This window comes from Aythya ferina, assembly GCF_964211825.1.
Source record: "Aythya ferina genome assembly, chromosome: 4".
NCBI lineage: Eukaryota > Metazoa > Chordata > Aves > Anseriformes > Anatidae > Aythya > Aythya ferina.
The window spans coordinates 35,689,028-35,716,630 of record NC_140300.1 but is presented as its reverse complement, the minus strand read 5'-3'; the positions used below and the strand labels follow the sequence as shown (position 1 = coordinate 35,716,630).

The 27,603-nt window shown below is 37.7% G+C and overlaps 1 long non-coding RNA gene across 1 annotated transcript in view; it reads left to right on the top strand.

The window, feature by feature from the left end:
- Positions 1–77: 77 nt before the first annotated feature.
- Positions 78–27,603, top strand: part of LOC311436035 — a 109,273-nt gene continuing 81,747 nt past the window's right edge. Inside the window, exon 1 of the long non-coding RNA XR_014692565.1 lies at positions 78–199. This is a non-coding gene — a long non-coding RNA (uncharacterized lncRNA). The remainder of the gene's footprint in view (positions 200–27,603) is intronic.

Sequence of the window (27,603 nt, the reverse complement as noted above, 5' to 3'; positions counted from 1 at the left end):
CTTATTCTGGTTAAGTTAAAGCTGAAGGATTTCCTTAAAAACCCAACTCTCTGACAGCCCTCAAGTGTGCAGGCTTGATTAGCACCTCTAACTCTTCCTCCCTGTAGCCATTCTGCTGCCAGGAAGTTTAGACCCCTACTTTGAGCTGCTGTGGGGTCCAGCATAGGTTCTGGGATATCTTCTCTACAAATCTTGAAAGGTACAGTTGGTTTATATGTCCTTTTCAGCTATTTGAGAAATGAAATCTTGTGGTAACAGGTGGAGCAATTACTTGCACTTAAGCTGTGTAAAACAGGAGGAGGAGCAACAGAACAGAGAATATGCTGTAACAAGTATTTAAAATGCAGAACTTGTGAAATCTTGTATATTTTGTTTGTTTGCTGCCTATCTCCTGTTATTTCTTTGAGTGTTCTGCACAAAGAGATTGGAAAGTGTGAACATGCTGGAAGTGAAGGGAAGCATAATATTGGAAAGACATTTAAAACTGGGATAAAATATTGTTTAATGTTTATACTAAATGTGTGGGAAGCTAAATATTTTTGTATATAGTATGTTGATGTATTTTACAACACTGCATATAAACTATGCGAATGTCATTGAAACTATGCTGACATAGGCCAGCTGAGTAGCTTGCCTATGCTTTCCCATCTCTTATATCATAAATAAAAAAATGCAACTCTTACTGAACTCAACCCCTAACTTGCAAGGAGTTGTATCTTTTGCTGGTTTCTGTGGGAGTTTTACAGATGGAGAATGTAGGGTCAAGCCCATTTAAAAAAAAAAAAAAGGCAGAATTGCAGAAGAGAAAATAGCTACATAGGTGCTGAAAGTAGGTGAAGGTGGTTTGTGCTAACTGCACTTATATTAAAAAAAAAAAAAGGCAACAAAAATAAATATAAATTTATTTTCCCATATAAATAATTTGGGAAAGAAACTTAATCATCCTTCATATACATTTGTGAGGTCTTACAGTGTGCTTGTATCGGATGAAAGTTTTCCTGAAGAGTGACTTGAGGAAATTCTGTTAATATAGGTTTTGGAATTAGAATTGTGGTGTGAGGGGGGTTGGAAAAGGAAGTTTTTTTTTTTTTTTTTTTTTTTTTTTAAAAAAAAAAAAAGAAGTAAAGACTATTCAGTGTATCTCAGATACTGGAGGGAATGGCAACCATGTGTGTGTATGGATCTGGTCCCTGCACCCCCTCCTCCCAATACCACACTGATAAATCATTTTGAGGTGAAGTGCCAGGTATATGACATAAGCTTTGGGAAGAATTAAATGTTGTACTCAACGGTAAGGAAGACTGAAAGTCTTTCATGAACCTCTGGCAAGTGCCATCTTTAGCAGTGATTTCTAAACTAACAACACTCGAAACTCTCCCTGTCTCATGTAAAAATAAATAAATGCAGGCTTTATTGTTCTACAGCAAATAATTGCTAGTAGCATTATGTTCTGACAAACACCCACTGCAGACACAAGAGAAAGCAGTGTAAGAAAGCAGTTTTGGCGTCCTAAACAGAAATTGCCTCAGCATCGGATTACTGCTTTGCAAATGAGCAACATTTTCTTTTCTTCTTTTTCCTGTGGTCTTGTGGTCTAATATTAATACATTTTCAAATGGAAATTCAGTGAATTAGATCATTTTTCCTCTGTCTGTATCCCTTGGGATATCCAACCTATGTTGCTTGTTTTAATTAAATTACCACATTTTCCATATGATTAAATGCCTGAATAATGAAGACTTATGGGAGTCAATTTTAATGCACCATACATGAATATGAGCAATGAGGGGAAACATATGATTTTACTCTAAGTCAAATCTTTTAGTAGCAAATGTTTCACCTCATCTCTTTTCAGATCAAATGCAAGTCACAGAACAGTAAAATATAAAATGCAGTATCAGATAGTGCTATCCAATGAGTAGGAGCAAATATTCTCTGAAGGGTATTTTTGGCTAATGGGAGAAAACCAGAAAAGGGTGTAGTGTATTCTGGGGACGTGCCAGGCAAGTATTTTCAAAGTTATGGTATAGTATACATTGGGTTTGGGGGCAAGGGCCACTAACCATATAGTTAGGTATGTCTTGGAGCAGTTTTAAAGTGACTCAGTGTCTTTTTTATTTCATGTAGAGTTGCCTGGGGTTTAAATCAGGACAGGATCTGGCTCAGCATGGACAGGTACTGGGTATCTAATATAAAAAACATGCCAGTGATTTTTAAGCACTGAGTGGTAAATGCAGGCAAGAAATCAGGAGCTTCAAGTGGGGAAAAATGTATTTTAAGTCTACTTCATTTTAGTTGCAGGAAATAAAGTACTGCAAGTTTTTTGCTAGGTAAGTTGTTTCACTGTATTAGGCTTGGTAGGAAGAGAGTGTTATGTGAGAGGATGGAAGTGGCATAGTCACTCAGCACTGCATGAGGAGAAACTTACTAGCATTGTAGAAATAGTTGGGTATAACTGAGGAACAGCTTTCTGTGCTGACCTTCAAGCACTTAAATACATGGCTTTATTAAATTTTAAAGGCTGATAAGAAACTGTAAACTGTTTTATGAGGAAATCCAACTGTGAAAGGAGAGAATAATGTCTGTCATATTGCCTGTAGTGACCCTCTCAGTCTCTACTCCTTGAAAAAGCATTATGTGTTCTAGGTGATGTCCTGCTTTGTTTCCAGTTGGTGACCCCCCAGTCTACAGAATCATCTTTTGATATTTTCCCCTGAAGGGCTGATCTCATAGTTTGCATCAGGTAACTTAATCTCAGTTCTAGCATTGGAGTCTCAGGCTCTTAGACTCTTTCCTCCTCTTTCATACTAACTTAACAAACTGATAATTCTTTCAAGTTTTGAGTCATTAAGAAATTCTTGTATTAACAGACTGATAAAAGACATTGTAGAATGTCATTATTCAGTGTCATTGAATGTCATTCAATGTGGAATCTCAGACCTGTAGAAGTTTCATTTTCACCTTCTGTTCAAACCAAGATTATCAGTACAACTAAATAGCATCTCCACTTCAGCTGTTTTTGTCTGTGCTTTTAAATTTCAGAAACCTGCCATAGTTTTCAATTAAGGGCTTATTCATGAGATGCTCTCTCACTACCTGGAGGATTGATTAGCTTGCCAAAGAAAGCTCTGCCTGACATTGCCTCCTTTCATTAGGTCCATGCTGCATTTGATGAAATTTTTCACTTTTTTGTTTTGCATGTATTAATTTATTATTATTATTATTATTATTATTATTATTATTATTATTATTATTATAAATCTTGAATTCTGTTGAAGCAAAGCTTGTGTGTCTATAGGTGTCTCTGGTTTATTTTTTTCTGTTCTTTTTAATGATAGCCACTCCACTAGTCATTTCCAGGTGTTATTTTGCTGCTACTGTGTGGTTTTACTGGCATACTAGATCTAAAACATCTTCAATTTCTCCAGTCTTTGAAGGAGTTGAAGGCAGCAGAGAGGTTAAGAAGTGGCTAAAAGAAAAGGGGATAAGGAAATGCTGTATTGCTTTTCAAATCTGAGAGGAATTATTGATTCAGAGTCTGGGACAAATTTCCTTTGCTAAGATAGGAAGGAAAAAATCAATGATAAACAGACACCAGCAGACTGAAAGCATTTAAATGATTTTCCCAAAAGATTGCCCCATATCTTTATTTTACTTCCCTGTGGTGGTTCTTTGAGACACACAAGACTTGCTGAAGTTGTTTTTCAACAGAGGATGCATAACATCTCTTTGAACATTGGTGATGCAGGGTAGAATACTTTTTGTTCTGGTATGACATATCCTGAGAGTCTTGCTTTGTACTGTGATACATGTCTTCAGGAAAGGTAGCTTGTTTTCTCCTCCTAGATTAGTTTGTGGTATTTTCTTCATGTTAACCCTTTACAAAATCATTCAGACTCCTGCAATGGGGTGAGTCTCCACTGTTGTAATACTGCCTTAAAATTAAGTTCTGCAGAGAACTATGTTACTATGACGTGGTGAGGTGGGGTAGGAAGGGACCTTTTTCATTTTTCTGCTCTCCATTTGTTATTAGCAGGTTTGTTGGATCAGTCACCCTCATTTACTTGCTCTTGTTCTCTTTCCATACAGCTCACACTTTCCTTCCCACAATCTGTCATCCTACTTTCCTACCAAACAGAAAAGAACCATTTGTTATAACTTTAAAAATAAATGTTAAACAACCAGAAGTAAAGAAAGTTAACAGACGGCCAAATAGTTTTCACTGATGATCTTTCCTGATCTTTGTCCCACTGCATAAATAAGGGAATAACTAAACTACCACCACATTCAGAGATGAGCAAAATGCATATGTGAATGTTTATTAGCTTTCCACTTCAGAGATTTATTTCCCTACTTGTTCAAATATTTTGAGAAACATACTGCAGCCTTTAAACACGAAAAGCATACATTTCATATACCTTTCTAGTTCCTACTCTTCTATGCTTCTATGGGTGAAATCAAGGGTATTCTGGCCTTGAAGCACCAGCATTTCCAGCATGACCTCTGGATGCTTGCTGAGCAGCAGTGAAAGAACTTTGAGGAGAAACAAGTGTGTTTCACAGATGCGTTTAATAAAAAGATATTTCTGTCCCTCAGGTTTCTGCATCTCCACAAAACATAACTGCCAATTTCAAAACTAAGCTTTAAATATCCCATCAATAGATAGGCTGTGAGTGAGACGTTATAGGTGATTATGTTAATCAGGGAGGACATCATGGAAGAGCCGATCGTAGAAGGTAACGGGTTTAAGTCATTCCCAGGTGATTCAGTTTGACTTTGGTGTGAAGATTCACTGAAACAGATCAATAATTAAGTAAAAGAAAGACTTTTTGGTTGGTTTCAATTGGTTAAAAATTCCAGGGATGCAAAAGCCAATAGCAAGTACTTTGGGGAGGGCACCACTGTTAGGCTGATGTATAAACATTTCAGTAAAGGTATTAGAAAAAGTAACTAGTGACTCCACAAGAAGTTAACAAAGGGATTAATGAGCATGGAAAAGTCAAAACTTTGGTGCTGGGTAGATTCATTAATGGGATGTTATAAAACTACTGCCTGCTGTAGTAGGATCTCTCTGAAAATCTCTTACATGATGTGGTTGTAGAACGGGTAAACAGCATCCTAAGTTATGGCATGTGGTGTTTTCAGTATAAATATGAAGTAGTTTTAACCCCCCAAGTATGTAAGTCTGACTTGCAACAGTGTGTGCAGTTAGTACAATTCTAGTTACCTTTGTCTGTTAATTAAAGGACATGTGGTCAAGGAGAATTTTAGGGGAAATGGCAAGTCAGTTTTGAATATAGGGCTTGATTCATTTGCCATAGCAACCACACACAGGCTGAAAGCAAGTATGACTTCTTGGTATTGAATCTATTTTTTTTTTTTTTCTGTAAGATGACCGGTTGTTTTGTCCATGAATAAATTCAGATTAGGAATTAGAGGATTTGAAATCATTATAGAGAGACTTTTTGGTCAAAACAATTAGTTGTAGTCTAGGCTGTGTATGCTTAATTTGAGTTGTATGAGATTGCTTAGACTGGACTTGATGACCCAGGTCATAGGACAAGGTGAGGTCTTCTGTGGTTAAGGATTTTTGATCTAGCTCCAGGGTGATGTTACCAGCATGTCTACTCTATCTCCTGATTCATTTCAGTATTTTGCTGTGTTTATATTTGTGTCTTCAATGACTCATTGGTTTTTGTTTTGTTCAGTGAGTTATTTTTCAACATATTGGATGGAGGAGGTGTAGGGATTACCACATGTGATGCTTGCCGGGGATTACCTCCCAAGACATGAATGGACTGCCAAAAATGTAGGTACTTCAGGAGCATAGTCATCATTAGTATGCCTCTTTTCCTAAACAAAGGGTTCAGTCTTGACCCTTCAGTGTAAACAACCAGAAGAACTGTAATTTGTTACTATAGAAAAAGCTCTATCCTCCAAACATTTACCCTCAATAATAAACTGTTGCAGAGATGAAATAGTAGCGTAAACATATAAGGTAAATTGACATCAGGCTTCTGAAATTCCCACCAGCAAAATATTTTGATATGAGTAAATGTCTGATATTCTGAACTTAATTCTCTTAGCACTTGTGACTGAAGAGACTACCAGCATAGCTAGAAACTGAGGTGGGAAGGTCTTTATCAAAACTTAAACTAGAAATCTCAGTAAAGTGGCTTTTTCCTGGAGAGGAGGGTCTTTCACTGTTTATCTATTAAGTTACACTGATGCACATCCAGAATAACTCTGCTGATGTCAGTAGGGTGTTTAACAGAAGAAAGATTGCTAATTGGGTGTTTACAGATATGTAAATGTTATACCTGTAAGGCCTGAATACTTCAGACAATGTGTATTGCTTTCCCTGATTCAAAAGCCTGACAATTGCTACCAAGGGACTAGAATAATGGTTTCAGAGAAGGTTTTCTAAGCAGAGAAAATGAAACAAACAAGAACAACCTTTACACAATCTGTCCAAATACATCAAAATCAAAGAGAAGAGGTCTCCTGAGCTCTCTGTTAAACTCCCTGTGTTTCACCAGTGGGATTTATAGAACTGCAGTAACATGGGGAGAAGAACGTAAGCATGAGCTGCTTTGCCTCGGGCAGACCTACTTAATTCAACCCTGTCTCACACTGTGCCCTGACATTTTGCTTTTCTGGCCTAGGTTATGTGGAGTTGGAGTCTTGAGCTTGCAGTTTATACTGATGCTTAAAAATCTGCAGAAATGTTTGTTTAAACATGAAAAATGTGGGCGGTGGTGTAAAAATAGATATTTTGGGGATATTATTTCTGATTTTAAAGGAATGCTACTGGTAGACATTTGCTCTGAATAGAGGAACTTACATTTCTGAACTTACTCTGATCTGAATTTACTCTGAATAAGGTCTGAATTTAGAGGGCTTGATATTTGAATGTGATCTGAGTAGTCCGTAATGGGGGAAATTTGATGTGGCTGGCTATTTACTTGAGGTATTTGCCATTTTTGAGCAAACAAAGAACACAATACCAGAATTTCCTGTGGCCTTGATTCAGTTTGGATTCTCATTTAGATCTGGGATCCATTTTCATCTTTGGCTCCATTTTAAGAATTTTGTTCTTAAAACGTGTGTCTTTATATGTCTTCAGTCTTTGCTGTAAAGTGACCTCACTAGGTCTGGTATTTATTTAATGCTGGTTGTCTTCTTTTTGGTGTTTTCATACTTATTTTTATTTTTTTATTTTTTTGAAAATGGTGATAGAATTTATGTTGTATTTTCTAAGTCACTTTGCAGAGCAAATCCTGGAACATGTGAATTGGAGAGGCTGTGTATTGAAATGTAAACTTTGTCAATTTATGCTATTTGTCATCTGCATTTTTCTTACACTCTCTCCCCCCCCCCCCCTTACTTAGAAACAACTACTGCATTACAGAAAATTACACTAGCTTCATTCCACAAAGTTGTGTGCAGATTTGTTCATGTAACCTTAAATGAGTATTTTGTGTGTGCTTTGCATTAAAAGTGTGTGTCAGTGTTTAAAAATTCAGGGCAAAAATAGCTAAACACAAGACAGGAGTGTTGAAACTCTCAGGTAGGGGGAAAACTAAATTAGTGCTGTGGAATTCAGTGCAAATAAAAGGCTTAAAATTGTTATTCTCAAGTATGTGTGCAACTTAGTGCTCTAAAATAAATGTTTTCATGTGTTCTGAATTTGCTCAACTAAGCACCCTAATTTTACCTGTTGAGTAAGGAATAATGGAAAGAGGTAAATGCTATGTTAACTCTTAGCACAAGATTTTTGAAATAGTCTCTTGGTATGTTAGAGCTGTTGAAAATGATACATGTGGATTCATTTTAACATACCTTTTCAATATATTTTAGCTGAAATGGCTGAGCGCAATGTTTTTTCAAGTGTAGGAAATTCTTGGTTTAGAGACCTTTTTATCACTGCAGTCTCTGAGAAGAAAACACCTCAGTCAAGTGTCAAAATGTGGTTTAATACATATCTTGCTCCGAAAGTCACTGTCTTCTGAGTGAAGGTTATGCATATTTCATAGAGTTGTATTATTCACAAAGCAATCTGTGAATGAGGCTGTTGCATTAGTATTGCTTGGGGAAACTGGGCTCAAACACATGGTTTATTTTCTGCTTTTGCTCTGTACTTTGAGTAAATCTATTGAAGTAGCTTCTTCAAAGGAGCAGCAAGTATTGAAATCTTGGGGGATTTTGGCATCTAATTCCTTCTTAAAAATCTTACTCTCTGCACCCTTGCTGCAGTGTTTCTTTCTTTCATCCCTGAAGGGATATATCACAAGGATGCTTGCAGTATAATTGATTACAGTATGAACAAAGCATTGAGGCATTCGAATAGCAGTGGTACTGCTTGCCTCTGAGAAATGCTGCCAGAAAACTAGCTTTCAGTAAGATATTTGTGGAGAAGAGCCAAAGAGAAAAAAATGTTGCTATGTGAATATATTGATATATTAGAATTTGGCATGAATTTGGACAAGTAAAAAAACAACTGAAGTGAAGGGGCTATATCAAAAGGGAAAAGGACTGGGACTAAGGGAGACAATGGTTTAAAAACCCTAGACCCTGTGCCCACCTCCCTGCTGCCGCAGCTTAGCAGAAAAGATATTTCAAGTAGCTGAGAACATGAAAAGTGAAAGACTGGCTTTGAATGAGAGGGAAATAGAGCAACCGTTTTGCTGGCTGCACGTCTCTTTAGGCTACAATGCGATGATGGGATTGGGCTGTTCTTTCAAATAAGGCTAAGAGCTGTTCAGCAGCTGAGGGGTAAGGCCTTCCAGCTGAGGCACAGGATGCCAGTCTCTCTTTTATTTACAGCTAAGCCTTCTCTAGAGGGCCCAAGCATTCTTTCCTGAATCATGGAACAAGACTGATCCCATTTTGTATCTCAGTCAGAGCCCTTAAAATAGGTGGAACAAAGTTTTGTGTTTAGTTATGGTAAGGAAATAACGTGCCAAAATAATTTTGACATGCGATTTTGCTAGGATGATAGAGAAAGATTGTTGCTATTTCTATTAGGAAGACTTGCCTATATAAGTCTTGGGAAAGACAGGATGTTTTTAAATGTCAAAGGGAACCAGAACAGACAAAACTCCCCAACAATTGCTATTAAATACACTGCACTGAAGTATGCTATTCTAAAAGAATTGGTTTGCCATTGAAACAGGATCTGGGAATAACTGTGGGATGTCATTCTGGAAAGCATCATTGGAGAGCTCTATGATAGAGGAAGTTCTCTCTTAAGGAAGAAAAACAAAACAAAAAAATAACAAACAGAAAACTACAAAAGATCAAGCAGTGTTTAGTGGTTAGGGGTGAAGAATGAAATATATCGTTCCTATAAGGTGCTCACATCTAATTCCTGCTTTTGTTGTTGTTGCTGGAGATTGAATCAGTGGTAGTTAAAGGCTGTTTTCCAATAATGTTAATGGAGTCATACAATTTAAATTGCATTCCTGAATTCTGTAGCAGATTTTATGGTTTCTAGGAATTGGGGCTGTAAGCCTGTTCCATGCTTAGATGGAGAATGCCAAAGTTAAATTATACTTGTTAAACGTGCAGTGTCTGAGTGAGGGAATTCCTGAAAACCTATATGGCTGCCTTTTTTTTTTTTTTTTTTTTGAGAAGTTTATGTAATTTATTTTTATTAGTTGATTTTATTTATTTTTTATTTTTTGATCTTCTGAGAGCACTGCTTCAGGTTTGGATGTCACCTTTCCCTCCAGGGCCTCCTCCTGGAAATCGCACTATGTGAAAGCAGATTAGTGCCTGGCAGTAATTCAGGGTCAGGGATTCAGATTATAGAACGGCTCAGGTTGGAAGGGACCTTAAAGATTATGTGCACATATATGCCATCTGGTTGGAAAGGCTTTCAGAATGTCAAATGAAGATTTTGTCTGACCTAAAGCACGTGCTTTTTGACTGAAATAACAAAAATGATGAGTATTCATGCACATAACCAGTGTATTGGGATGGCACCCAACTTTTATTGCTAGGTGTATACCCAGTACCTAGACATAAAGGGAGCCAATGGCATGTGCTTCAGTATGTTTGTTTCATCTGTGAGTCATCACTGATTTTAGTGATCATCTTACAGCAGCCTTTGTTAGTGTATATGTGTAAGAAGTGTACTGGCAACAAAGGGAGATTTAATTATGCATATATTTATTTTATTTTCACTTTTTTTTTTTTTTTTTTTTTTTTTTTAAATTGGGAACTTGAGTGAAGAGAATTATTGAAAAAGAATTTTAGGGCTTCAGTTGCAGAATTTCTGTGGTGCTGTACCTCGTCAATAATCAGACAGAGGCAGAATAATGTGATATTGGCAGACCTGCATACATATATCCTCTCTTGTAACTCCTTTTTTGTTGTTGATAAAGGCTCTTGTTGCCTGTGCACTGAAACCTTTCCTCTAGAAGAATCACAGGCCTCATTTTTTGAGAGCTTAGCTGAGGATTTCTGAGGTTTCAGGCTTTTCTCCTCTTTGAGATATTGGCATTTTAAATGGGGCTCATCCTTCCCCTTTTAAAACAAAGAAATAGGGCAAAGGGTCTCCAATTATAGAGATGGCTTTGTCACAATTTCCCTACTTCAAACGTGTTTAGCTTACCCCTTTTTTTCTTCAGATCAAGGGCCATAATGTCAACAAGTAATTTCTTCATTTTCCACATCAGCTTTACTTCAAGGTTTTGTCTTTGTTTTTATATGAATTTTCAGTATGATGCAGCATCATCTTTTTTTTTCCTGCATGTTTCTGTTTGAAAATCTGTAACAAAAAATATTTCCAGAGCTGCCTTTTCATTTAGCTTGTTGAAACTAATAAAGTTTGAAGATACATGCTTAGGAAAAAAACTCAAGCCTTTCTTCTGTTGTGTGAAGATTTGTTTTTGTTTGTCCAAAATTGATTATTTTAACGATCTCTGAATTTAAAGGAAAATATGCAGAACCATAGTTTTCTTTGATTTTTGGAAGATCAAACAATGGAACATGGACCTCTATAAACAGCAAAGGCTAAATTCTTCCAGAACCACACAGAATCTCCATTGAAGTCAGAAAACTGTTCACCTTGCTGTGAGTTTAGTTTGTCAGATATCATCCCCGTTATTGTGCGCATCTGGTATCTGAATGAAAGAGCAACTCCATTTGGTTCTAAGAGACTGTGATCCTAATTACAGGCTGATTGTCTGACACTCAATGGACACTCAGCATAAATCTATTACACTCATACCTATTGCAGTTCCTTCAAGTCTAAAGCAATCATCAAAATGAAAATAAGGTAACTGTTACCCTTGGGAATTAGAAGAGAAAATCAGAGATGACCTTTTGGCTGTCTTTTGATCATTTCCATGATATTTTCCAACTGAACTTGTTTGAAAGTCATGTGAACAATCAATATATCAGGATGAACACAGGATATTTGCACAAAACTACGATAGGTACTTCACAGAAGAAAATTAGATTGAATGCCAACTCTGCTGTTTTTCTGGTGCTTCAATTTCACTGCCAGTTAGCCCTGCAGCATTGCTCCTCCATCCCACACTGTGCAAATTCCTGCCCCCCAGCTGGAAGGAAGGCTGTACTACTTCCTTCTCCCATAACAGCGTCTCTGCTAAACCTTACAGCACTTTGGAGAAGGCTGGCTTTTTCTCTCATCTTGAATTTAAATAATGTGAAATCCAGGTTTTTTAGTCTTGATTTTTACCTATGTGCAAGAACCATATATAATACACACGGAGAAAAACAGTAATACAAACCTGATACAGTCTAAGTTGCATTTCACGTCAGTTCCATGATGGCACCATAACAAATAATCTAGAAAGGCCTAACAGCTTTTATTTTTACATGTGAGGATTTGTATGTGTAGTTGTGGAAACCACTGGGACAGCATTTTTATTCAAGTTCTCATCCAGTGACAGTAAAGATACTGCAGTGCAAGTTCCCACATGCACTCTTGACAATAATAGATCTGTAACAATTGTGTCTTGGTCACTGGATCCCTCCACCAGTCAGTTCTGTTCCCTGATGAATTTGCTGTGTGGCTGGTCCTGCCTGCCCATTGTTCTGGTGGAGCTCCCACAGCTGTAGTATCTACATTCCCCATTCTGCATACTCTCCCTTCATGGTTTAAGTACTTTTCAGGCATTTTGGCTGAGACACCAAACATGATAAAAAGTAAAATACGAGCCTTTACACATAAGCCAGCTCTGCTTCTTACAAGCTACAAAATGTGCTGCTTGTACTATTTGTTTTCTCCTTAACTTTGGTGTTAAGGCTCTGTCTTTTATGACTTGATACTAGTAAGTTGACATAGTGCAAAGCTGTGATGAAGATTTTGATACACATGTCTGTTAGCTACTGTTACTGGGAACAATTTAGAACATCTTTGCTGCCAGTGAAATGCAAGTCCAATGCCTGTTCCTAACTGCAGACTCACTTTCCATACTCCTTGTCTGTGCGCATGCAGTTTGGGCTCTGGCTGAGTATTGTTAAGCCAGGGTGGATTCAGTCTCTTGAGCACCAAGTCCAGATGAATTGGTAATGGTACTGTTTACCAACAGGTATCTTAAGCTTGCCTTTTTCTGAGCATGGTTTGGAGGCATTAAACTGGAGCTACAAACAAGGCTTTTGATTACTGACATGGACAGGAATCATGAAGTGGCTAGTAATGTGCCTGGGTCTGCTTTTCAGTGAACTATGGGAATGTAGCTATTAGGTCCTTCATCATGTGGAAAGCAGCTTTGAACGTGACATGGAGTCTGAAGTGTAGCTTGCAGGCCTCATGAAGCCTCTGTTGTGGTCTATCAAGGAATTTTTTAACCATGGTTTTCTTTAACAGAATAACTGATCTTTGGAAGACCAAGGAGAGCCTTTCCTGGGGTAGGAGTGTGTGTGCACTAAGGGAGTATGAGAGCGCTCAAGCCCTTGTAGCTGAGACACCTTTGGAGCCATACGTTACATATCATGCCAGCTCTCATTCATCTGTTACTGTAGAAAATGCCCTAGGGGATGGGAGAGGAAATGTTATCTCCAGTGCACATCAACCCTGGAGGACAAGGGGTTAGAAAGCTTCCTGTCTCACTTAGCACCACCTGTGTGTGGGCTGGGCTGGCCTTGGGCTGAGGAGTGCTTCTGCAGAGCCTGGAGTTGAACACCAACTGAGCTGTGCAGGTGCAGTGGTGGGAAGGGCGAAGAGGGGGACACCGTGCATTTCCCAAATAGCTGTGAGAGCCAGTGGGAGGCACTATGTCCCGCTGCTGAGCCCAAAGGATAATCTCTGAGCAGAGCTGGATGCTGAACTGGAACAATGAGATAACAGAAAATGAAGTGGTTTGGGGAAAATATTACTGGAAAATGCTGGTTAGATCATCTAATTCATCAGCCTTTCAAAGCAGGATTGTTCTCAAATGTATTTTCTGGTGCCTTGTCCAGTTTTATTTTAAAGTCTATTAAAATGTTCAAACTCCTAAATACTGTACTTCAGTTTGGAGTGAATATATCCTGCATGATCTTAGTGACACTGCTACATAATTTAGATTTCTTTCCATGCTATTAATAAATTTAGACAAAGACCAGATGCAAGCAAGCTGTAGCTGAACTCAAGAATCTGTGAAAGCTGGGCTAACCTCTTTAACAGCATAACATATGGCTGCTACATTACCACAGCCACTTTTTTCTTTTGCTAAAGCTAAGCAATTTATTGAAAGCATGAGGAAAAAACGAAGAACAGTAATAACGCCTGACCTTTGATATGGAATCTTCTCCTTTGACAATTGTACCATTTAGTATAAATTGATGGAAATACACATCCAACCTACTGTTAAAGTTTTATAGTCTGCTTTTTGTTTCTCTTGGTATCTCATTTTTTCTTTCTTTTCTACATCTGAGTTTTAGGAGAACTTTAGGAGAAGCGTGTATAAACCTTACGTGGCTATATAGTTGAAGCGTTAACTAGCACAAGGTCCTTACAAATAGCTATCATCTGATAAAGAACCATTATGTCACAGTGCAATGATTTGTATTTTTTGAAAAAGCTGTTTCAGAAACTTTTGGTGGTGGTCTGTAACCTTTTGGTTTTCACGTTTGGAAAACCAATCTAACTATAGGATTTGTAGTAGAAACTGGTAATGTTACAATGATAACAAGTGAAGTGATGGATTTTTTTCTTAATGACGATACATAAAAATGCATTTTCATGAATGAACAAACATAATGCTGATGCATGTAAAATGTTGCTAACCCTCTTTGAGAGGCTCCATAACATCACTTTATCATAACTGCCCAGCAGCCTGTGATACTTCTTAACTAATTGAATTTCTCTTCAACAAAAGTACTTGCAAGACTTCTCCACAGAAAAGTTGACCAGAGGATGACGTTTTTCTGATTTTTTTTTCTTTTCTTTTATTTCTCTGATGCAAGTACTTGTTTTCAGCGTGCATATGGGCTCATGATCCATACCTGGCCCCATTTGCCTAGCTTCACCTGAAACAAAACAAAACAGTCAGAAGCTGTCTGAATTAGGTAATTACAGATTTTCCTTGCTCTGGGTGCAGAGAGTTTCCTGGGAGAACAGCAAGCTGTGGGCAATACTACAAGAAGTAGGTCTAAAAACCAAAAAAGATGAGCCCAGGTGTAGTTGAAGCAAATGTAAAACATGAAGGGCCGTTGTCCACATACAACAGCCTTGGGCTTGTTGGGCAGCCAGGCCAATGTGGGGTTTTCCTTAATTTGTGCTGGTTTTACAGCTGGGAAAGGAGAAAAGGCAGGGCTGTGGCAGGGCTGGAAAATGCTGCAAATTAGTTTTTTATCTCATCGCATTTGTATTTCGATTCTGCTGTATTCATATGTGGCTCAGCTCATGACTTCAGCCCATCTTTCTTTTTTAAAGAAAAAATAATATAGACTTAAAACCCAGCAAAATTATAATTGTGGGTATTGGCCTCTTTTTCTGAAAAAAATCAGATAGTACAAGGTTTCCAATTAATCAGCATAGTTTTATGTAGTTTTGTTGTGAAACTGTATACGTTTCATTAATTTTGACTAAATCACATTGACTTCTTGCATTATTTTTTTTTTAAATTGTTGATTGAAAGCCTTTTGGAACCCTTGTTAGCAATTTTGAGGAATATTTACATTACACTTATTTAGAGTTAGAAAGTTTTAACAACATATATTCTGGTTGGTTTAATAAATAATAATTCCCATGATATCAATTGTACTCTAGCATACAGTCCTAGATTGTGCTTTTATAGTCCATGAGGGCCCCAATCTGTGCTTTTATGATATGAAAAGAATACAATAATAATAGATTTGAGACCTTAACATAACAATGAAATATTTTCATGGAAGCTAAATTACAGAAGGCAAAATATTTTAAGTGGTTAAGGTATTTTCATTTCAAATAGATATTTGCAAAGGAAAGTAGAACAGCACTGTGTATTTCATCTTGACTTCCTTTCTGTATTATTTTAATATTTTGATTTTTATGTACATACTATTGATAAACCCTAATCACAAGCACTTACAAAATATAAGGTAATATGATAAATTTGCTTTGCTAGTTGGCGGATAAATTCTCAGATTATATGGTTAAAATGAGAAATTGTATTTTGAGATGTAAATTGTATCACTTTAATATTGAACATGAGAAATTAAATTACAAAATAAATGGAGTTGTTCCAAGATGGTTTTCTTGAAGGGAATGTGCCAGTGTGTGGAAGTATTCATATTTCCCTTCCTAGTCAGTCCCTGGCAATCAATCAGTGGAGTGTCATGAGGAAAGCAGCTTTGTTGTGTTTTGGCTGTTCAGGTCATTGTCTAAAGAAATTGATCCTGTTTTTGTTACAGAACTGTTAAATTCCATATCTGCTTTTCCTTTATTTTCGCTACAAGATTTCTACTTATCTGGTTGTCTCCCATCCTAAGCTACACAAATGTTAGTCTGATTTACTGAACACATCTTCTGCTCTCTTGTCACTGGGATTTGAATAGCTTGTCCATTTCTTCCTTTTCTTCTAAGTAGTTTCAAGTTCCTTGTGCTCTTCAAGATCATGACTATTTCTTTAACCACAGAAGTGGCCAAAAGTCATTTAGAGTTGTGCTTTCTTATTTTTCTAACCTTATTACTTTACTCATGTAAGCAAAGAAGATGAGTTTGTGGTGTGGGTTTTTCTTTTCATCTTACTTATTTATTAATTTATTATTTTCTCCCCCAGAATCAGAGTATTGGGGCTTTCCAGATAGTTTTGAAGTTTGGCTCCTGCTCTAATAACTTAGTGATGAGGCCCCTGACTGCTAGGGTGAAATCTTCCACTCTCTTCATATGTGCCTATCCTGCTTCAACATATTTCTTTCTTGCTCCCAATACTCTATGCAACATAAAATAATTTCAGTGTAGAGGGAGACTATATTGCAGTTTAGCCTGTACCTGGTTGTTGAGGATCTCCTGAAAGGGACGTGTTGTCAGTTGGCTAAGCAAGGTGGCTAATGACTGCTGTAGCAACTCAGCTGTTCTGTATAGGACAATGCTACAGAAACATGCTTCATGTTAAGAAACAACCACCCCCCCTTGATCCAGTTAAAAAAAAAAAAAAAAAAAAAAAAAAAGAAAGAAAAAAAGAAACCAAACAAATAAAAGACTGTGACCCATGTGTGGCTTTGTAAGTAAAGGCTTTAAGAGAGAGTTCAAAGTTGTGAATCTTGAGCGGTAAGAGTCATCCTACTAATTCAGATTGCCTGAAGCCTGGGGTAGCACGGGATGCTCTCTTCTGGTGGCCAGGTGACTGCAGTTTAGAAGTTATGATACTGAGCACTGCATTGCTTACATCCCTGTGTAGCTTGAGGTTTTTATGTCATTCTGGTTTTGTTCAGTTAGGCCCCAGCTAAGCAAAGCCCTTATGCACATGCTTCAGCTATCTGACCGCTTTGCAAGCTGATATCTTAAGTAATAGCATCTGTGGAGCAAGGACTACTCTCAGCTTCCTGCAAAATGTGCTTGAGAAGTCATATTACACAGCCTGTTTTAAGGAGTTTGTGTTGGATTAATCAAATTGCTTTCTAGAGTCACAGAACTGTCTCTGCAATTAATCTTGATGCTTGAAAGAAGTTTGTCTATTCATTTGGGATTCCTGAGCATTATTTATTGAGTTATTTATAGTCTACATGGAATGAACATCATAGAAAACTGCAATGACAATAGTTGGCATGTCAACAATTAAAATATAATAGGAGAACTGTCAAACTCGTTACAGTGGCATTTAAGAAAATCAGTGTTAGGGTCAGGATTGGAATTGGCTCTTAGGATGTAGTATGCCTACCATAACACGAAAAGACCTAAGAGAGCTGCTCAATTACATTAAGATGCAGTAACACATAAATCAGAAAATTCTCTTTGCTTGGCAATGTGGTTTTGTGCTGCTGTTTCATGAGCCACTTTACAAAGATCTGAGCCCCGTACAGAAGTACAGACAATGGAAGAGGAGCAGTAATGTCTGCACCTTATAACATGGCTCGCCAGTGATGGCTCCTTTCATGTACCCTTGCCCAGTGTGTCACCTGCAAGGTAATTTAGAGGTGCATGCATGTGATGCTCTGGAAAATTATTTTTTTTCCCTTCCATGGTGTTTAAAAGAAGGTTGGGAGAGTTTCACTGTTCTCAGTAGAGCACAGTGCTGAAACACCTGGGGATCCAACATCTGATCAAAGCTCTTTCGCAAGCATGTAAAATTGAGTTTTTCTTGGCTGCAAGAGAAGAAAGTTAAGCACATCAAGTGGTATTTTTCAAGTCTTTTCCATTCCTTCCTGATGTCATCTTTAAATCTGGTAATTCACCCTTAGCCAGTGAGGCAACATTACTCACACGAGGAATTTGTTCAAAGGAAGCTCTCCTGTGGCGCTTCCTTCCTGCATGCTCTTCCCACTGTTGAGGATGGCACTGTGTGGATTCCTGGAGCTGCTGCTGGCTGGGAGGCATGGGACAGGGGCTGGGCCATGCCATGCCATGTCGTGCTGTGCTGGTTCCTGGAAGCACCTGGCTGGTGGGTGCCTTCTCACGAGCATGAGCCCAAACAGACCAGTGCATCTGAACGTCATGGAGAAGGGGGAAAAAAGCCCCATCGCATTCTATATTGTAGTGGCCTCTGCAAAGCGTAGGTGAGGAATGGATTGCTGTCTGGGTGCTTGGGGAAAAGGAAGTGTTAAGAACAGCGGAAGGCATTTTTCCCAGAAGGAATAAGAGGGAAAATATGTAATTTCTTATGTTTTTAGCGTCATCCTCAGTATTAGTTTAACTAAAGTGGATTTACTGCATTTCATTGTGTGGAGCTCTGGTAGTTGTAGCACTTGGGGTTTCACTTATGAGAATTTAACAGACCAGGATTTGATTCAGGCCTGCTAATATGGTTCCTGTACACTAAATACAAAAACTTACTGCAAGCATGTTTCTTTTAGATTTAATAATGGAATACTAAATACAAGGAAACTTAGCTACGTTTGATTGCTACATTACTTTTATGTTATTTAAATGCCATACAAATATAACTTTGTCAACATCTTTTAAGGCTTATTTACTGGATTTTTTTTATACATACCAATTACCAAAGTATAGGTACAGAAGTTTAGGATAGTGAGATATATATATAACTTACCTATATCTGTCATTTACCTAAGTTTCAATAACATCCACAAAGTTTAAAATTAAGTTTCTCTGAAATAAGAATATGAAATTCGTTAGTTGGTGGTTTCCAAATTGGCACTGTTCTATGATTTAGCCAGACCTAAATTTGCTGTCCTGTTTTCCATCATTTTACTTTACAAACATTTTTTCTAGTTTTCTAGAAATGCTTTTAGATGTCATATTATCATTTTTTTTTTTCTTCCACTGAACATCTTCCTGTGTTCCTACATTTGCGTTATTGACCGTATGCCTTCTTTGGTCTACTTAAAATCTCAGTCTTCTAGCACAGAGCTTAAACAAGAGAAGAGCTGTTACTGTGTGTGTCTGACACAGTAGAAATTTATGATTGTTGTATGAATTCATATAACCCTTAGGAAATCCCGTCAATTATTTTATTTCATATCTCTCATGAGGAAAAGTCCCCTCCCACTCTCCTTCACCATTCTTCTCTCCACGAACACCCTCTTTTATTTAACTTTGGAAATGTAACAGGAATTTATCTGCCTTGCTTCACCACCTTGTCCATCACTTTTCTCTTCCTGATCTGCAAACCGCATCTCCCACTTCAGTGCCTTAACTCTTGGTACCTTGCCAAGTGTTGGACTGCCGAAGTGGTGACATGAGCTTTTCTGAGTGGCTATGATATTTATGCAGGAACTCTACAATCTGTCCCAAGATGTACTTTAGTTAGGGCTGGCTACCTGACATCTCATGTTACATTGCAACGAATCAAGTAGAAAATTGGAAAAGGGTCTTGGACCTCTTGAGTGGTGAGAGAGTGACTAAGTGACAGTGCTTTGGCAGCAATAACATAATTATTGCCAAAATAGGCAGAAAGGAGTGGGTGGCTGATATGAGTGGCACTGAGGTTTGAAGTTTGTTTTTCATCTAGATACTATAGTTTTATGGATTGCTGGTTAGCACATTTTGAATGCACAACAGCTCTTGATTTTATGAACTGGTAGGACATAAGGACAGCAGGCGTATATTAGTGTTAAATTATAGATTCTGTTTTTTTCATGCTACACATTTCCAGTTAGTTAGAAAAACACATTTTTATTTAATTTCCTGCATAATTTCCTAGAAAAAATAACACAGCCGCCGTGAGATCCTACAAGTGTCTAGATGGTCTGCTCAGCCAGAATTTTCCAAATGTGTCAAATTCTGAAGTGTTCTAACATTTGCATAAATCTTTACATTTTCTAATGCATGTTCTAATGTAATGATGTGCATAAACTTTCTTGTATGTCTGGATGGCAGATGAGATTTTCTGTGTGTTTTCATCTGTTTTCATTAGTGTACCTAGCTTTGAACAATTGCTGTTCAATAACTGTTTTAACTAGCTATAAATCAAAAATCAAAACAACAACAACAAAAAAACACCTTTGCTGAATTTTTGTTATAAGAATAGTGATAACAAGAGAAAGGAATTCTATCTGTCCATTCACTTGACCTGCGTGTTGTGTCAAAGGGCAAATTAAAATAATTTTGACCAGAACTCCCAGGCATGTTGCCCTTTGCATGCATAATTTCATCTTCTCTTTATGTGAATTTACAGTAATCCGAGATTAGGGCAGTAGCGGACATCTGGACATTTAGGGAGAAATTGCTGAAATTGCTGCCTTAAGGAGTGCCACTTCTAAGTGAGGTAGCAAAGATTTCAGACCAAGGATGTAATGATAGCTGCTTTCAGCACTCCATTGGATATTCCCCAGAAAAAATTATTTCATGAGAATTGTGCAGTTTTTTTTTGTCAGAGGTGATGATTTTGTCACTCTGATATCACCATATCAAAGATATGTAAAAGTTTAGATTTTTTTTTTCCATTCACTAATTTCTGTGTGGCAATCCCCCAAAGTTCTCTTCCACTTGAAAATAAAAAGGCAATTTAAATATAAATATCTTTTTTTATTATTATTTTTGTATGTGAGGGCATTCCTAACAGTAGTTCTAGTAGAGGGAAAAAATGACAATTGTCATATAAAAATAGTTTGGAACCAATTTTTGAGATTGTCATGACTGGAGGACATTATTCTTCTAAGGATGCTTTCTAGATGCTTTCAGAAAGAGGAATGTTACTTCAAGGGGCATTGGTAGTTTGGCAGAAGTTTTATTTGTGTCACTGCTGGCTACTCTTGCAGTGGGTAGCATGATGGCATGTGGAGGCAAGTATTGAGCCATGGATCCAATGTGGTATTGATGGACTATTGTAGGGGGGAATTTCTCATCCAGAATGGTCTTCTGCCATATGTAGTTGCCTACACTTAAAGATGATACTGTTGTCCAGAATCCCAACCCTGGTTTCATACATGGATATATTAGACACTTACACTTTGAGGTGTGTTTATTCTCTACTGTTTTTCAGAGAGTGACTTACTTTTGCTGAATTCTGGTCAGAGTGGTGCGCAATTGTGGTCCCAGGCGGTGCTGTGAAGTAGTTTGGTGTACATGTGGCCTGCTAGGTATGCAGTACTCTCCTGTCTGAGCTGCTGGAGAAGTGTCTGTGCTTAGAATATGCCACAGTGATTCTAGTGTTGATAATTTCAAGAATAGTCTTAAGGGACAACCCTGAAAAGAAATTCCAAACTTGATCTGGCACAGAAGTCAATCAAGAGTAAATTCAGGTTTTCGGAACACTTTCTGTCTGCTTTCTTCCTAACTCAGTGTTGGTTGTGCTATTTGAAGTAGGACAAAGAAAAATTTGTCATGAATGTTCAACTGATTTCACTGTATTTTGTGGCTTTTGTACAAAACTGTGAAAATATCTTATATACTTTCAGATTTTGAAAATACCCATGACATTCCTTCAGCAAACATTTTTTTCATTTGGCAAAGCCTCTGTAATTGTGTGTAGCAGGAGTATTTTTCATAAATTTTACAGTTTTTTTTAAACCCACTTTAAGTGACTCCCCTTTCTCCCCCCCCCCCCCCCCCCCGTAACAGCACTGCTAGCCCTGTCATTGGGACCATTGGAAGCCGCTGCACTGTTCACCACCATATCATATAACGCTCAGGGTGAATCTAAACGAGAAAGTGCTTCAAATACCAGTGATTTCTCTGTGTGAAGATTTCTAGTATTGTAACAATCCTGCGACGGTAGGGACCATTAGAAAGCTTCGTTCACTGCAGTCACAGAAATGATTTTATTTTCTGATAGGATGCACTGTACTGCAAAATAGAGCAGAGTCCATTGCACTTGCAAAAGCAATTTGATAGTTAAAGCTATTTATAATTAAATTTCCTTATTGTGAACTTACAATAGCAACAAATTACTATGGCTTGTTATTTGTGGAAAGTAGCTATGCAAACATGGCTAATTCTAATGACAGTTTCAGACTCAAACACTGACTTCCAATTTATACTTTTTCCAGCCTTCACTTGCATTATCTATTAGTTTGATTCTTTTATAATGTAGATATCATCATAGGGATTATAACTTTGTTATTATTATAGCTTTGTTATGCTAGTTGTAAATCCATTAGGATGAACTTTGTATGGCTACTAGAAACTCCATGGATTTCCATTAGAGTTTATGTTAGGTTGAAGACGTAGCAGGCTTGGAATTTCCTTTGGTCAAACTTTAGGATATCTTTGACAGTAATAAAAAAAAAAAAAAAAAAAAAAAAAAAAGGCAGAATTAGGAAATCTATGTTCATTGAAGCCCACAACTATGTTTTACCTTTAAGCATATGACTTCCTCTAGCTTCCAGCATTGCTTGATCTGTGCCTGAGAATGTGAACCTATTTTTTTTTTTTTTTAAAACAGAAAAACTAGTAAATAGAAGAATGGGGCATGTTATATTTGGAATCTGCATTTACTTAAGTTTAGCATAATAGGAGAACATATATAGGAGCAAATTAGTATTTATTAGTAGGTTTGAATTCTTACTGAGCTATTTTTTCTTTAATTATTTTGTAATTGGTACAAACAGCTGACATTGCACGAGAACTGAGTACTAACTGAGGACAGGCTGGGAAACCAGAGTAGGATTTTCAGTTTCTCATTTGAACTTGCACCGCATTAGTTACAAGACCAAGTTCAGGAATAGTTTTCCCCTTGAGAATGAGGGTATGTAATAGACAGGAGAACAGTCTCTGCTTGTAAAGGTACAGCGATGAAAGATATGGAGCATTTCAAAGAAAAAACAAAACAAAAAAACACCAAAACATTGGGTGGGGAAAATGTAACATTTTTGTTTCCAAATTATTGAAAACATTTTTTTTTCTTCTGTAAATGTTCTGTTGGTAATTGGGATTTTTATACATTGTGCTAATCCTACCTTTATATAGAAGTCATAAATCTTATAAATTAATGTGTCGGGCTGTTACCAGAACTCTTCAGTCTGTTTCTTTTTATGGAGTGATCTGACACATTTTGCAAACAGCAGACCTAGGTGCTCTGCATGAGTCCCAAACTGGATTTTTAGTGATCAGCTCACAGGAATGGACTCTGGCACTATTTCCAGTCAGGCGAGAAAATGTGGTTTAACTTAAAGGAATAATACTGGAAAATAGATATGAATTGCTGACCTTTTAACACTGTATTTTAAAGTTTAACATAATGGCGCTGTGGTCAATGAATGTTTTTATTGGTACTTCCATTAGTTCCCTAATAATCTTGACATTACGTTACATTTTCTGGAACACCGAGGTCTTTTTTTAATCACCCTATTTTTCAAGCATGCAAATACATTTAACAGATAATTAGCAGAATTAATTTGGTCTCTTACATCCATCTTGAAATTTGAGGGGTACAATTCTGAACCTTTACCTGACCTTTAAAAATATTTATGCAACTATTTACAAACACAAATCACAACTTCTCTATTTATTCTGTAAAGAAAACGTGATAGTGTAACTGCCAACAACTAAAACCTGTAATACAGGGAAAACAACTTTGCAGCTAGTACCAAAAAGGCGATTTTTGAGACTGCAAGACAATAAAGAAAAGGTCTGGTCAGGGTCTGTCCTGAAAGTGGCAGTATTCATGAACAGTTCAGAATAATTAATATACATTACAAAATAGGTTTTTATAGAGCTGTTTTCATTATAATAAATAGCTTGGGTATTTTTAATATAGACTTTGGCATATTACATATTTCTGATAACTTTTGCTGACATCCAGCAAGTTCTGAAGTCCTGGAATTCTCTTGAGGTTTTATAGTGCCGAGACCAGAAAAAAAATCACTAAATGCTTCCAGTGCTGGAGCCCTAAAGCAACATTCTGCAACCAGATGATACATATAAACTCGCTTCCCATAAGAGAGCAGTCTAGTGTTGAAGGGGGAAAAAAAGTTGTTTTTAATATCAGATGTTTTTATCCCAAGCATCTGTTTTGAAATGTTCTTAATTCAGAAAATGTCATGTTAAAGAAAGTGCAAAGTACTTCAAAATCATTAGGAATGAATAAGCCAATTTGGAGGAACAACAAACCACTCGTTTCTCGAACAGTATGTATGTTCTTGCAAGAACCCTGGGAGTGATAAGAACTGGAAGAGCCATGACTGCTGGTACCTGTGGTACCTGCAGAGCCTGTGGTGGCATTCCTAACTCCAGGCCCTAAGCTGAAGGTTTATTATCTGACTAGACAGCCAGTGTGTGCCACCTCTTCCCTTTGCTTGGAAAAAACGTTTTCCTGTCGCACTAAAAAAAGCTTTTGAATTGTGCCATAAGAGTTGTTTCTGTATTTGTCAGTGTCCTCTGCAATTTTAGAAAGATTGTCTTCACTGGGATAAAATCAGCAAATAAGAACATGGCATAGGTGATATCTGTCCTTAATGAACTGCTTAATGCAACTAATTAATGCCATGAACTATAATATTAAGTTCTATGACTTAAGGTTTTATGGCTAATACCTACATTTGTAATTTTGCTGAGGATTTTTCATCTTGGCCTCATCAATAGTTGACTCTAAAAAGCTTTTTTGACCCTCCAGTTAGATGTTAGTGTTGCTATTAAAATATCTACTAGTGGATCTAATCTTTTACAGTGCAGGACACTGAACAAAATTTGGTGTGGCTGGCGGTAGTAAAATGCCTTGTCCCTCAAATAGTAAAGGAAAAGTTTATGCTTTTAACACCAAACAAACAAATTTTGACCAGATCTTGAAATAAAACCTGTACAAGCCCAATGCAAACTTTAAAAAGGCCTTGAAAGAAAATATAATTAAAAGAAAATTATTTTACTTTTACTGCAGTATCCTTTCTGTTGTATACTGTGATGAGCTACTTCAGCTTCTGTCAGTTCAATTGACAGTTATTCTGCCAGCCTCAATGAAAGCAGCTCCAGTCACTGGCTTTATGCAGTTTTGTACTGGAAGAAAATTTAATTCTACTCGATCACAAAGTTGGTTTTTTTTTTTTTTTTTCTTTCCCTGAAACAGTATATATATATATTTTTTTAATTATCATTGGCAGTGGACTTTTGAGAAAAGTGTTATGCATCAGTAATTCAGTGTCCCCCCAAATCTTCATGTTTTCCCCCTTTAAGGGGCATATTTCAAATCAGTTTGATACATCCTTGTGTCTCTTGGACCTTGGATTTCAATGAGCTGCAGGGTTAGCAGCTCACAGATACTGTTTTCCTAGGAAGTGATGTTTATGTGGCTGTTCTATACTTGCTTCTGTAGTAATTCTTTGCTGACATATTTTTAACCCATTAAAAAGATCAGGGTGGAGGTCCAAGGTGGGAAGTTCCTACCAGTACTGCTGACATAAGTACCTGGGTAGTATGAGTAAACCACATATGAGAGTTCCCTTTATGTCCAGGCACAAAAGTTATGGCATAAATTGGTAGTTTTCTTTTCTCTTTGCACTTTTTCTGGCCCTTGATACAAGTCCTTTCCCAACTGTTCAGGTGCCTTGGAAGCAAGCAGGCACGTCCTGGCCCAGCATCCAGGTGGACCATGGGGGAGATCCTGAGGGCATCCAAGGGGGGGGCGCACTATTATGAGAAAGGGGAAGAGAGGAGTTACAGCAATACGTAGGCACAGAGCATACATGTCCATGGGAAACCAAGATTTTCTGGTTCACTCTGTGCAGGAGAGTTTCTTCAGTCATCTTAGGATTTTCCTGCCCAATCCAGAATTTTCATTGAGGTCTCTAGCTTGCCAGTATATTATTGTTTTTCTTATTCATTAGTCCTGCCCTGCCACTGCACTGAGGTCTTGGTCTTGCATAGAAGCCAGCTGCGGTGTATGTTTGCTAAATCTGATGTGGTAGCACAGTGGTTCCAAAGCTGTGGTCTCCAGAAGGCTGCTTGTATGTTGCTGGCTCTCTCTGTTTGTTTGCAGCTGCTAAATTGCATTAAAGACCGCTAAAAATAGACTAAATGCTTCCCCATTTACTTTCCAAGTCAGCAATTGCTCAAATTGCCACTTGTCATGGGGAATAGAAGTCTGTGTGTGTAAGCCTGTGAGTGTGTGTGGCTGAGGCACTCACTGTGGTGAAACAAGGCCTCCAAGAGAAGATCCTCTTTCCATATCTTCTGATGGGTTAAGAGCTTTAGGGAATCCCAGCCAGGAGTGGGGAGGAGTCTTCCCTTCTGTTCTTCATTCTTCACAAGAGAGAGAGAGGAGATAATGTTGACTGACAGGTCAGGCACTCACGAAGACACTTGCCTGAAACGAGATAATCCAGGCTTTGAAAAAAGTTCAGTTCCTTTGCAGCAGCCCAGAAGTACTATGAATTTTTATTGGCAACGGTTGTTACCAGGCCTGATAATGGTTTTAACTTAAGTCCCATCAGGGAAAGGGAAGGTAACTCAGCTCTTTGATTAGTAGCTCCAGGCTGTCTGTGGACGCAATGGAAGGAATTTTGAGGGTTTTCTCTGAAACCATAATGCAGGATATTTTGGAATTGAAAGCTCAAAATATCAATTTAACATGATTGTTTGATCTCATTTTCCCTCCAAAACATCCATTCAGTCCTTGCTGGATCATACAGTGAATAAATAAAGATGATAATACAACAGAAAAAAAAAATGCATTATATCTCACGGTCTGTCAAGTACACAGCATACCAGTCATTCTAGGTTTGTACTTTTTTATTGATTAATTTTGTGCTCATTACCTGGAAATATTGTTGGGGGAAGAAAAAACCCACAAACCATCACAGTTTTTATGGATATTTCAGTGCTGCTTTGGTTTCTAAACAAGCCCTCAGCCTAGCACTGGTGAGGGTGGGAAAGAGGCTGGGGGAGAGGGCAGGATCAGTAGAACTAGGTTGGAATCTTTTCCTTTCTCCCAATGAAGTTTTTCCCTTAAAAAATAAACAAACAAACAAGCATAAACTAACCACAGATACCTATCCATGACCATTTTGTGAACAAAAAGAACAACCAACCTCCTCTCCAGCTGTATCCCCCCAATAAAAATCACTACAAAGCTTTCATAATTTTAGATTAATAAATACTGAGACTGCCTGTGAAAATGCTCAGTAAGTTAAATGTTCTCTCTCTCTTTTTTTTTTTTTTTTTCCTTTTTCCCTTTATTTATGCAGAGAAATTTCAGTGTAAATAATTGCATTTAGCATCTGTGTTTCTCCCTGCAGTAAGGTCCAGAAGAAATTTGAGTGGAAGAGGAACTTCGCATAAGTTCTCCTAGGGGCTTTCCTGGGAAGACTTGGTAGGTTATCAAGCTAATTAGCACAGCCTGTGCATTAAAAAAGAAAGTGAGCGTGAAGAAAGAGTACATCTCTCCTTGGTGTACAGTTTGTGCAGACAGCAAGCGGCCTGCAATGATGAAATTGTAGTTGCATGAGACAGAAGGGAGAAGGAGGCAAAGGGGAGGTGAGCTAGCATAGTGTTGGAGCCAGACAGTCATGGGAATTGAGATGAAGTTGTCAGGAGCAGAGGTGAGTGAAACCTTAAAGCTGGGGAGGCTGTTCTAACCCGAGAGGAATGGTGCTGTGGAGCCAATTAATAGA